A 14,349-nucleotide genomic window follows, 5' to 3' on the forward strand; every position below is an offset into this window, starting at 1 on the left:
CAAGATGAATTCTTTTTTTTTCACGTGATCATGACCAATTTAAGGAGAGTTATGAAAACTCCAATTTCCTTTCTTTTTTTTTGGAATTTATTTATTTTGTAGTAAAGATATTATTTGAGTTTTACAGTTTCCCCCCCCAATATTACTTCCCCCCACAGAAAGCAATCTGTTAGTCTTTACTTTGTTTCCATGTTGTACCTTGATCCAAATTAGGTGTGATGAGAGAGAAATCATATCAAGGAAGAGACAAGAAGTCTAAGAGGTAACAAGATCAGACAATAAAATATCTGTTTTTTTTTTCTAAATTGAAGGGACTAGTCCTTGAACTTTGTTCAAACTCCACACTCCTTATCTGGATACAGATGGCACTTTCCTTTGCAGACAGCCCCAAAGTGTTCCCGATTGTTGCATTGATGGAATGAGCGAGTCCTTCAAGGTTGAACATCGCTCCCGTGTTGCTGTTAGGGTGTACAGTGTTTTTCTGATTTTGTTCATCTCACTCAGCATCAGTTCATGTAAATCCCTCCAGGCTTCCCTGAAATCCCATCCCTCCTGGTTTCTAATTAGAACAATAGTGTTTCATGACATACATATACCAAAATGAATTCTTAATGATCAAAGAATTTCATAATATTAAAAAAAAGATAATTAAATGAAGGAAAGAATTGTATTAGCATAAAATATTTGTTGTACATTATCACTCCAGCAAAAGTATTAGCTACACTGGAAATAGGTTAGCTAGGTGGCACAGTGGATAGAGTACAGGTCCTGGAGTCAGGACCTGAGTTCAAATCCAGCCTTGGACACTTACTAGTGGTGGGACTTTAGGCAGGTCACTTAATCCTGTTTGCCTTAGTTCCCCATCTATGAATGAACTGGAGAAAGAAATGACAAACCACTCCAGTATCTTGCTAAGAAACCCCAAATGGGGTCATGAAGAGTTGAACACGACTTAAAAGAGACAACAACCACAGTGGAAATGTAGTTGTCAAAGAAAATTTTTTACCTTTCCAGGTAAAATAATTCTTTGGGTAGTATCAATTTACTCAAGTACAAAATACTGGCAGCTAAGCCCTTTTGCTATTTCTCTTTCTCGTCTGGCTCTGAGGGCCCCAACATGTACAGAATTATAACCAGAATTGGCCATTTGCCAGCACAGTTGCATCAAAGTCTAAGTTAGAAATATCTCTTATCTTTCATCCCCACTCTCTCAAGATACTTATATTTTTACAGAATATAAAGTTATTTATGGGTCCCTATTAGTACAAAATTCTTATATATGGCCTTGTTCATATACAGGAATTGAAATGATTAGAATTAAGGAATGGAATGTGGTTGATTGCTTTAAAAATATACTGGAAATTTTGACATGGATAATGTAACAATCTCTTAAAGTGGCTAATTCTTTTCAGTGGAATACCATCAGGTTTCTTTTTTTTTTTTTTTTTACTCAAATTCATCAGTTTACTTTAATAAGACAAAAGCACATCTGTAAAATAACACTCAGCTTCCTAAATCTGACAGTGGATTCCTTTGCACACTGCCATCAGGTTTCTATGCCAGAAAACATCCAATTTTAAGACAGGAAGCTCTGTCCCCTATTTAAAGAGACAAACTAGAAACAGAGAAAAGGAGAGACAATAAAAAGAAAATTGTAGTTGCAAGTCCAAGATATAGTTTTATATATTACATTCTGACCAGGTTTACCTGTTTGTATCAGCCTCTGACTCTCAAAATGACAATATACCAGTAACTGACTTCATTGTGTTCTCATCCAAAATAACGAGCAGCTGCTATGGTAGAAGACCTGTGCTAGATGATGTTCATCCTTTTTTTTTAGGTTTTTGCAAGGCAAATGCAGTTAAATGGCTTGACCAAGGCCACACAGCTAGGTAATGATTAAGTGTCTGAGGCTGGATTTGAACCCAGGTACTCCTGACTCCAAGGCTGGTGCTTTATCCATTATGCCACCTAGCCGCCCCATCCTTCTTTTTCAAAGAAGACCACGATGTTAAGGAGGTGATGCTATGATATGAACGTGAACTGGATTTGAGTGAAGGGGTGCTGTGATAAGTCACCAGCCTCACTTTCCCCTCCAAAGCCATCTGGGTTCAGTGGCTAGTTATGAATTGGGATGAGTGGAGATGGCCCTGGATGTGAGGCAATCAGGGTTAAATGACTTGCCTGAGGTCACACAGTAACTGTCAAATGTCTGAGACCAGATTTGAACTCAGGTCCTCAGACTCCAAGGCTTGTGCTCTACCCATTGTACCATCTAACTACTGCACTATATAATCTGGGGCTAAATCATTCACAGGCAATCTGTTTCTGCTTCGGGGTTTCCTGTGTAACAGAGCAGCTGACTGCAGTCTATAGAAAGTCTTCGTTGAAAGTCAGCCCTTGACAAAGTAGGTACCAGGTATACAAAGACAAAAAGGAAATACTCCATGCCCTCAAAGAACATACATTCTACAGAGAGAGTTCTATATCCTTAGTTTGGTTCATAAAACTTTCCAGAAATCTGGCTCTCATTTATCTTTTTTTTTTTTTTTTTTTTTTTTTTTTAGTTTTTGCAAGGCAATTGGGGTTAAGTGGCTTGCCCAAGGCCACACAGCTAGGTAATTATTAAGTGTCTGAGTCTGGATTTGAACTCAGGTACTCCTGACTCCAGGGCTGGTGCTCTATCCATTGTGCCACCTAGCTGCCCCTCTCATTTATCTTTTTAGTCATTTCATCTTACCTTTTACATGATTCAATCAAATTGACCTGGACAGATTGTTCCCCATACATGAAATTCCATTTTCTATTTCCAAGTCTTGGAACAAGTGCTCCCTGAGGAAAATTAGTGTGGGATTGTATTATTTATTATGTAAATCCATCCATTTCCACATCCATTTCCAATTTTTGGAGGTCAGACAGTTTCTGAAGTGTATAACTGAGCATTGTCTACATATCAGTAGGACTCTGGTATATCAGTTTTGGTCTCTTAAAGGTATGCATTGGGGAACAGTAGAAAGCTTCTATTCACCATCTGACATTGTCTCCTGCATCCTATTACATATGAACTCAGTCATCACTTAAATCCAATTCTCTTGCAAGTCAAGACATCACCCTCCTGATGTCATTGGTGCTCTTTGAGAAGGAAGAATGAACAACAGCCACAACAGCAAAATGAATGTACTAACTTCAGAAAGCATCAGACCATGAACTTGTATAAAATTCAACAAAAGTGGATAGATAGTACTATGTGAGGGAAACCATGCAGGTGCAAATCTCTTGATTTTTGTAAAGTTGTATTTATTTCCAATACCAAAGGCATCTGCTTGTTAAACTAGCTTGGGTGGGAACCCTTTGCCTCAGTTTACCTCATTAAAGCAAAAGCCAGTTGATCAAAGGCCCTCTCCAGAAGTCCTGGCTTCTCCTAACCTGTCCTCTCCCAAAGATGAGGTAATAAGGAGGAGTTGAGAACACTTAGCTCTCTTCCTCATTAAAATAGGGTTATTTTATGTTTGCCTTGGAGGAAATCCAAAAGATATCCTGTCAGGTCAATCAGAAGGAAGACAGACCTAGGTATAAAGAATGCTATTGGCCCTCCTGGATCTTTGGCATCAGTGGAGGTTAGCCATAAAATTCTTTTCTTACCAGGTCTCATGCATCTGATAATAAAGGACATCTTTCTTGGACAATTGCCTCAATCTAATTCTTGTTAAATTCTGGTCCCTACATTCCTCATGAGTAAAACTCACTTTCTTCATTTCCGTTTCCTAAAATCCCTGGTTTTCCTGATTCTCCCAGTTATCAGCATTCTCCCCTTTTTTGAAATTACTTTGCATATAATTTATATTTGTTTACATGTATTCATGTAGAATGTAAGCACTTTGAGGGAAGGAACTATTTTTATTTTGTTTAATTATTTTTGTTGGTGCCAGTGCCTTCCATATAGTAGACATTTAATAAATGTTTAATTGAACTTATAAACAGACAAACAAATATTTGATTATGTGAGAAAGTAGAACATAAAAACAACTAAAGAGAATAAGATCTTGAATTTTGTTTACATAAAATTGGTTTACATTGAATAGATTACACATTCTGTGGCCAGGCAATTTATACTGAAATGTGATTACGACTATTCTACAAGTTGTCACTTCTTAATCAAGTAATAGTTTTGTTTTTAATTGATTTCCCCCCAACCCCCTTTCTCCTATTAGGATATGATTGGCTGTGGATTAGACTGGGATTCCAATCATTGTCATTGAGTTGTCATTTAATGTGTGATTTTAGGTAAGCTTTTTAACCTCTCTGGATCTCATTCTAATCTGCAAAATTAGGGAAATGGATTTAATATGATCTCTGAGTTCCTTTCTAGCTCTAGCTCTCGGAATCCTTAAGGTAGGAATAGCTGTCTTTGCTTCCCTAACACCTAGAACTAGCCCTGTAATAAACTGATGAGAGGTGTGGGTAGATCAAAGATCCTAGATTTAAAATTGGACCTTAGAGACCATAGAATCTTGTGGTTCTCAAATGTTCTTACTCACAGCTTAAGTATTCTTTTCCATGAGCAGTCAGAGTGGACTAAATGATTGAACTCAGCAACTACAGGAAAATCAAGAAATTTGTGCCTACATGGCTTCCCTCACATAGGAGTATCCATTTTTGTTGAGTTTTATACAAGTTCATGGTCTGATGCTTTCTGAAGTTAGTACATTCATTTTGCAGTTGTGGCTGTTGTTCATTCTTCCTTCTCAAAGAGCACCAATGACATCAGGAGGGTGATGTCTTGACTTGCAAGAGAATTGGATTTAAGTGATGACTTTGAGTTCATATGTAATAGGATGCAGGAGACAATGTCAGATGGTGAGTAGAAGCTTCCTATTGTTCTCCAACTCATCCCTTTAAGAGACCAGAACTAATGCACCATAATCTTATTGATATGCAGACAATACTACCACCCAGAACAACCATGCTGCCAGGGAAGCTAAGGTAAAATATAGCAGAGAAATGAGGATGCAGGTGGAGCTGCTATTGCTGCTTCAACAACTGCAACTCGACAAGCTGGGTTAACCAAGGAGAAATGAGGAGCAAAAACTGGGATATCAAGACAAACTATGGCAAACAGAGCTGCGGGAAGTGTTCCTACTGCTGAAAACAGAACTGGTAATTCCCCGTGTTGTCTGCTTCCTTCTCACTCTTGTTTTCTCAAGAGACAACTTATTCCCAAATCACTATTTCTTAAGAATTTGTTTTGCCTTTTGTTTTACTGTTGTGCTAAACTGGTTTCCTTGAGATATATGTGGTTAACCATTGCATTACTGATCTGTGCTCCTTGGCTCAAATCAGCAGAGGGAGAGGCAAATGGATGAGAGAGAGACAGAGACAGAGACGGGGGAAGGAAGAGGAGAGAGCAAAGGAGAGGGAAAGAGAAAGAGGATAGATGGACAGAGACACTCAATTACTGAGGGGCATTTCTTGGAATAGAAGTTTGGAATAAACAAAAGAATTATTGATTCATATTTGTATAAAACATGGATTTGGACTTCTCCTGGGCAAATGAGTCAGTGTTTATTTGGGGGGAGGCAGTGACAAACTGGAACTGGTAAGAGAGAGTTCTTTGATTACTTCTTTTTCCCACCTCTCTCTTCTCACTCTGAAAAGACCATTCTTATCCAGGTGTGGAGCCAAAGGAGTGACTGGAAAGAATTTTATATCCAAAGGGGAGAACAGAGGGAGTGACCAGGAAGTGGACAACTAATCCTTTTGAAGGTCAGGTACAGAAAGGTATTAACTGGCCTTTTCTATACCAGCACAATACCATCACTTTCCTATTACTGCCCATACTACATGTATAATGGGCAAATTTTATTTATTTTGTGAATAATGTATTTTCTATATTACATATGCTGGGTAAATAAAATGTATATTAAATGAAGTTATTTCTAAGTTATCTTTTATCTATAATAATATCATGTCCAGAATTTCACAGTATATCTTTTGAGCACCACTGCTTTTATCTGACTTCTTCATTTTACAAAGGAGTATGAGAGGGGCAGCTAGGTGGCATAGTGGATAAAGCACCGGCCCTGGAGTCAGGAGTACCTGGGTTCAAATCTGGTCTCAGACACTTAATAATTACCTAGCTGTGTGGCCTTGGGCACCACTTAACCTCATTTGCCTTGCAAAAACATAAAAAAAAAAAGGAGTATGAGATTTTGAGAGGTAAAAAGAGTTACCCCTAGTCATAAAGCTAGTTAGTGGCAGAACCAAGGAATTAAACCCAAGTCTTGTGCCTCCAAGTCCACTGCTATGGACACGCATCTTATTTCTTGGTCTAGATCTAGTTGAATAGAAGCAACTCTCCTTTAAAGCTGGCTCTATCTTCTACTAAGAGCACTAGTGGAATTTTGAGGGAAAACACGCAAGAGTGCTGACCTCCCTGCACCTTTTAAGTACCTTACCTTACCTTTTTCCTTCCTTTGCTGAAGTTAGTTCTCCAGCAACACTCACTTACTGATTTACAAAAGCACTTCTAATTGGGGAGAAGTCCATGAGATGGATACTCTTACCATTTTACTGATGAGGAAACCGAAGTTGTGGCAGTGCTGTTGCCCCCACATGATAATGCAGTTATTCCCCACAGAGTTATTGGAGACCCTTATGCCAGTGTCCCCAAGTTACTGTGCCAGAAATGTACCCAGAAAACTAAATGGCCTGGCTCCAAATTGTACTCTGAAGTCTTTGACTTTAGCTTATTGTTGAGGACTTTTGGCCTGTCTCTTCCTCATCACCCTGAAGATCAAAGCAAGGCCCAGCTCCCACCTCTATGTCCCATACTCAGAAGAGGGGCATTCAGCTCAAGAGGTCTTGGTTCTGCTCTACAGCCCAGCAGTCCTAAGGAGGGACAATAGCCTAACTGAGACAAAAAACAAAACAAAACAAAAAAAACCAACCCCAAATCCTGACCTTGGAGTCAGAGGGCTCAGTTACAGTCCCCTTTGGATTTTTGCCCTTGCTCTCTTGGGCTTTTGAGTCAGCTCTGTGGTGATCCTGTGTTCTCTGTGTCCCTCCTCTTTTGTGCATGGGTGCTTCTAGGCACGTCCCCAAAAAGACAAACTGATTCTTAGTGTGATAGAGAAGAATTTTTTGAGTAATCTTTTTTTCTTCTGAGTCTTTAAGGTGGGGGGGGGGGGGATTATCCTGCTAATGCAAGCATCAAAACTCTCTTGAAAAAACCATAAATAGTTTAACACTGTGGCCACATAGTTATTCCCTGCCAGAACAAGGACTCGAGTATACATTTTTCAATAGGGTGCTTCTGATTGTGTAGTTCTGCTCACTTTTTAAGGACTCTTAAGCAGTGTATGCTTCTTCACTAAGTTGAATATGAAATAATTAAATTAGTAACTTAAGTAAGTTACTCAAGTAACTTTAGTAACCAAGTAAGGGTTAAAACTACTTAACTTTAACTACACTGGGCAAGAGTATGCTTCTTCACAATGTTGAATACTAAGTAGTTTTAACTCTGAGAAGAAAAGGGAAAAAAACCCAAAACTTTAAAGGGGCTTAATCAGACAAGAGAAAGAATTCTGATTAAGCTTTAAGTCCATATGCTTTATGTTAAAGAACAGGACAAGCTGGTGAAGTTTCATTTTGTCTTAACCCCTTGTAGGAAAAGTAGAGCTTAGGTATTTTATTGTGGCTACACTTCTCTAAGTTCTCCTTCTGACTTTTTGAACTTCTCCAACCTAGGCAATTAGGTAGTGAAGTGGAGAGAGTAGATGCTTACTAGCAAGTCACTTAATCTTAGTCTGCCTTGGTTCTCCTATCTGTAAAATGATGAAAACAGTAGAAGCATCCTTACAGAGTTATTTTGGAGATCAAATACTAAACTATTTATAAAATATTTTGAAAACTTTTAAGTTATTTAAATGCTAGATATTATCATTATCATCATCATTATTAAACTTTCAGTGGTTTCTGGAAAATTACATTTTTCTCAAGACATATTGTTTGTCAGACCATATGTTTTAATTTTTATATCAGAAATTATAATAACAGCTGTCACAATACTTTAGGGGTTGCAGAATTTACATATATATCATTTGATCCTTAATTGACTTGGAAAGTTGTATTATTGTACTAATTTTACAGTTGAATCTGAGATAAGTGATTTTCTCATGATTACATAAGTAGTGGATGGCTAATGCAAGATTTGAACCCTCTCCTGACATAAGACTAATACTTAGGGTGACTAAGTGGTGCAGTGGATAGAGCACCAGCCCTGGAATCAGGAAGATCTGAGTTCAAATTTGATCTCAGACACGTGACATTAACTAGCTATGTGATCCTGGCAAGTCAATGCTTTGCATTCAGGGCCATCTCCAATCATCCTGATTCATATCTGGCCACTGGATCAAGATGGCTCCAGAAGACAGTGAGGCTAGTGATTTAGAACATCATCCCATCATTCAAATCCAATTCGTTTGCATGTCATAGCATCATCTACCTGATGTCATGGTCTTTGAGAACAAAGGAAAAACAACAAGTCTTTATATCATACCAAACCATATTGCATAAAGCCTAAATAATCTTTCCAGGAGAAAGTGTTGTGAAAGATGATTTTAAATTGAAGGACCACTGATCATTCCAAGAACATAGGAAAATTGCACAAGGAGATATAAACACTCTCTGAAGAAACAGTTCAAAAGGTCAGAGAGACATTTATGGGAAAGCTGGGAAAATAGAATCATGTTGGTCTGGCTCTTTGTACTTGTAGGTGGGGATTCTTGGGCGCACTTGAAGAAAATTCGTCTACCTTGGAACTTAATAAGTTGAACAATAATAACAATAATCAGTTGTATCTGAGTATCTAAACTGGAGGTTCTTTCAAATAAAAGTTTTTGATGTTTTATTAAATATCACTTATGTTTCCCAATGTTTTCTTTCTTCCCTTCCCTCAAAGGAAGAATAAAAGAGATGAGAAGGTTTTAAAAAAACAGCTCAGTAAGTAGAACTAACCAAGCCTGAAAAAACCTGAAATCATATTTAATATTCTGTATCCATAGCCTCTGACCTCTGTAGAGTATGAGGGCAGAGGTGCTATCTCATATCTTCTCTTTGTGGATTATTTTTTTTTAAATAGGCAATCAGGGTTAAGTGACTTGCCCAGGGTCACACAATAAGTGTCTATGAAGGATTGAGCTCAGATCCTCCTGACCTCAGAGCTATGCTTTATCCATTGCACCACCTAACTGCCCCTTGTATCTTTTCTTTGCATTCAAGCTTGTCAAAATAAATTCTCAGCATTCAGTTTCAGTTGTTTTGTTATTGCTGTTTGTTTGTTTGTTTGTTTTTTGACCTGATAGTCGTTTTGTTAGTACCCTGGGATACAGTTGATTTAGGCTTAGTGACTTGAATTTGTTGAAGCATTTATTTTTGGTATCTACTTCCTGTTTCTATTTTTGTTCTACTCTTTTTTTTTTATTTTCCCTGTCTAGGAAGGAACAAATGTCATATTTCTTAATGCTGACCCTTCAATGCCTTAAGGTCAAGGATATTACATTTCACCCCAGAGTACTCTGGTCATTTAAGGGGATTGGGGTCTTTTGCCTTAGCTTTTGTCTTAATCTCTCAGTGATTTGGTTTCCTCAGTTTTAGGGATTTTTTTTTTAAATACATCTATTCCATTTAACAAATAAAAATAAGATTGACTTTTACAAAGAAATATTTACTTTAAAGCTACAGTGAGAACAAATATAAACAATCCTAACACCTAATCAACAATATAATTCTCCAAATTCCATCTTAGTCTCTGAAGAGAGGAAGGGGATTAGGTTTATAGATTTAACTCAGTTCCTGTATATGGAATTAGTCCTACCAGGTTCCAAGACCAAAGTGCCCCTAAATTTGGATCCCAGCATCTTGGCTTATTCAGGGTGGATTGGTAGCAACATCAGGCCTGGAATGGCTCAAGCTTCCAGGTCTGAAAAGGACCAACAGAACAAAGACTCAAGGCCCATTTCTTGGTAAGGGAAAGGAAAAAGGAAGGTCCACTTCTCCACCTAACTTAGTGCATAGTGCCCCTGGAGACCATTAGAAAAAGAGAGGTAGTTTTTAAAGATGTGGCAGTTCTGGTAATGCAGACAATGGAAAGAGGCCTTTGACATTCATGTGATATGTATTTACAGGTCATTCTCTCCCAAATAGTTCTCTGGCATCTTTCATGAAAGTGCTTCCATCTTAGGTTACCTGAGAATGTTCCAAAGTCCCATTCCATAAGAAAGAATTGAATAGTTCTTCCTTCATTCTTTTATCATTCTTATCTACCTTCCAGTAGTAGTTCCTTCTTTGACCTTTGTCTTATCTGCAACATAGCTAAAAATTTCCCCTAACCTCATTCTATCCTTAATATTCTTTGTGAAGACTGACCTATGCTCACATTCTAGCTTTTAGATTTCCTGACATTGTTTTTACATGGCCAAACCAATCTTTTATATTTATTCTGTTATTTTTCTTTTCTTCCATCTTCTGTATATGGCTTTTAAAAAAATTGTATTGGTTCATTTATTCCCTATACATATCATTTTAGCTAGTTTTCCATTTTTTTATCCTCAACCTTTTTTTGACCTTTTAACCTTCTTAGGTCAGCTTCCCTTGTAGAATTTTAGGATGCAGGATCCAGTGACTTTTTCTCTGAATCCTTTGCAACTTTCTCTCCCTAAATCTGCATTATGGATTAGACTATGTTCAGCTGTTTTCTTCTCCCATACCTTGACCTCTGGGGTGAAGTAGTCAATTCCTCCCATAGTTCAAATCATTTCTGTTTCAGCAACAAATAGCTCCTTAATAGTCATAATTAGGTCTAGAAAAGGTTTCCCTAAACCCTTTCTTTCTCTTCTGAAGAATAAAATTTTCATTTAAATAGGTCAAGAGTTTCTCCTCTGCTCTACTTTTGATATAGAACTCAAGCAGATGTACAGAACATGGAAGACCCCTCTCCTCCTCCTATTACTATTATATCCTGCCACATGATTGCACACTGTTTTTGTGGTCTGATTCCTGAATGCTTCATCTGTCTCTACTTTCTAGAGTGCTGGGTTGTAGAACACACCCAAGACAGTATCAGTTCTGTTGCTCCCTCCACTGACCTTCAAACAAATGCTCTGTGCACTTCTCTCTGTTTCATGGATTTTTCTTCACCATATGCTGTGTTGCTCCTATGCCTTTTCTAATTCTTTGGTATACTTTCAAATAAGGTATGTAATTTTCTTAACTATTTTCCAGGGATGAAATTACACACCCTTCAAGTTTCATTGATACTTATGAAATCAAATTTGCCTCCTCTCCTTAAAATCTCTAGTTAATATATTTTTGTTGTGTGGTCATTTTCAGTGGTGCCTGATTCTTTTTTTTTTTTTTTTTTTTTGGTTTTTGCAAGGCAGTGGCGTTAAGTGGCTTGCCCAAGGCCACACAGCTAGATAATTATTAAGTGTCTGAGGCTGGATTTGAACTCAGGTCCTCCTGACTCCAGGGCCGGTGCTCTATCTACTGTGCCACCTAGACTCCCTGATTATTTTTTTTAGAACTATTTTATTTATTTTGCATTTTACAATTTTTTCCCCATTCTTGCTTCCCTCCCCCACCCCCATAGAAGGCATTGTTAGTCTTTACATTGTTTCCATCGTATGTATATATATATATATATATATATTTATATATATATATATATATATATATATATATATATATATATTGATCTCAGTTGAATGTGATGAGAGAGAAATCATATCCTTAAGGAAGAAAAATAAAATATAAGAGATAGCAAAATTACATAATAAGATAACTTTTTTTTTTTAAATTAAAGGTAATAGTCTTTGGTCTTTGTTCAAACTCCACAATTCTTTCTCTGGATACATATGGTATTCTCCATTGCAGATACTCTCAAATTGTGTCTGATTGTTGCACTGATGGAATGAGCAAGTACATCAGGGTTAATCATTGCCCCCATGTTGCTGTTAGGGTACAGTGTTCTTCTGGTTCTGCTCATCTCACTCAGCATCAGTTCATGCAAATCCTTCCAGTCTTCCCTGAATTCCCATCCCTCCTGGTTTCCAACTGAACAATAGTGTTCCATGACATACATACACCACAGTTTGTTAAACCATTCCCCAATTGAAGGACATTTACTTGATTTCCAGTTCTTTGCCACCACAAACAGGGCTGCTATGAATATTTTTGTGCAAGTGATGTTTTTGGTGTCTGATTCTTTATGGCTGTTTTGGGTTTTCTTGGCAAAGATACTAGAATTATTTCCTTCTCCAACTCATTTTATAGATTGAGGAGACTGAGACAAATAGGGTTAAATGACTTGTCCAGGGTCACACAGCTAGTAAGAGTTTGACACTAGATTTAACCTCTGGTTTTCCTGACTCAAGGTCCAATATCTATCCTCTATAACACACACACACACACACACACACACACACACATACTTAGATATTTAAAAAAAATTATCCATACTTTGTCAGCAAGTTAAAAATCATTTATTAACCACTTAGCATGTTTCAGACACTGTGTTTTGTACACACACACACACACACACACACACACACACACACATATATATATGTATATATATGTATGTGTTTTTGCTGGGGATACAAAACAGTCCCTATTCTAAAGGAACTTATGGTCTTTTCAAAAATATATATAATATATTTTTTAATTTATTTAAGTCAGTGGATTTAAGTGATTTGCCCAAGGTCACATAGCTAGGCAATTATTAGGTGTCTGAGGTCAGATTTGAACTCAGGTACTCCTGACTCCAGGGCCAGTGCTCTATCCACTGTATCACCTAGCTGCCCCTAAAAATATATTTTTAATATTCCTTTAGGAGCTTACATTCTAATGATGGAGATGGCATGCAAACAATTACATATATATATAAAAATATATAGGAATATATACATACACAGGAATTATTTATATAGTAGTTATATACAAAAATTACATAAGTTTCAAGATATATATACAGAATATATATGTTATATGTTTAGACAGGAATTTTATATACATATATATATATATATATATATATATACACACAAGATATGTATACAAGATATAGATAGGAAAGGTTTGTCATAGGAAGTAGAATGTATTCTAAAAGGTGAGGAGGGAAGGAGTGCATTCCAAGTTTGGAGAGCCAGCCTGGGCAAAGTATTGGGGATAGAAATTCAGGATACAGAGAGTAGGTCAGTTTGACTGGAGTCTAAAGTACAGGAAACTGAGCCCTCTGCAATGTTTGATGAGGTAGGAGGGAGATAGATTCTGGAGTACTTTAAATGCTTGGATTATTCCAGACCTCATCTCAATCTCTACTTCCCTACATGAGGCTCCCGCTCCAACCAAACTAGTCTACTCCCTGTCCTTGGAATTCCCTTTTCTTAATCACCATGATATATTCCCTCTCCATCCATCCAAATCCTACACAACTTTCAGCATTCAGTTCATGTCTATCTTCCTCTGTAAAGACTTCTTTTTTTTTTGTTTTGCAAGGTAGTGTGGTTAAGTGACTTGCCCAGGTCACACAGCTAGGTAATTATTACAGGTCTGAGGCCATATTTGAACACAGGTCCTCCTGACTCCTGGGTCCATGCTCTATCCACTGCGCCACCTAGTTGCCCCTGTAAAGACTTTCTTGATCACTCCAATCCCTCTTCCCCTCAGATGCTCCATTCATCTTCCTAAAGCATAAATCTGATCCTGTCAGCCTTTTACTCAATCACCTCCAGTGGCTCCCTATTACTTCAAGGATCAAATTATAGAATTTTCTGTTTGACTTTTAAAGCCCTCCATGACCTGGCCCCTTTCCCTCCAACAACTCTCTAAACTAATGACACTGGTCTTTTTTTGCTATTTCTTGCACAGGGTGGTCTGAACATTTTCATTGGGTAACCCCTTGCCTGGAACTCTCTTCCTTTCTCATCTCCATCTCTTGGCTTCCTTCAGGTCTCAACTCTAGACCCACTTTGGCAAAAAGCCTTTCCCAGTCCTCTCTGATATTAGTGGCTTCCCTCTACAATGATCTCCAATTACACACACACACACTTGCACACACACACACACACACACACACACACACACACCACACCCTCACACATGCATATGTACACACCCACAGACGTGTATCTAGATATATACATGCATATGTAAATATATAGGGATATATTCTATATCTTGTTTGTACATAGTTATTTGCACACTGTCTCCATGATTAGACTATAAGCTTCTAGAGAGCAAGGACTGTTTTTCTCCCTTCTTTTTCTCCCTAGCCTTTAACCTAGCACACGG

Source organism: Macrotis lagotis, chromosome X, assembly GCF_037893015.1.
Source record: "Macrotis lagotis isolate mMagLag1 chromosome X, bilby.v1.9.chrom.fasta, whole genome shotgun sequence".
Taxonomy (NCBI): Eukaryota; Metazoa; Chordata; class Mammalia; order Peramelemorphia; family Peramelidae; genus Macrotis; species Macrotis lagotis.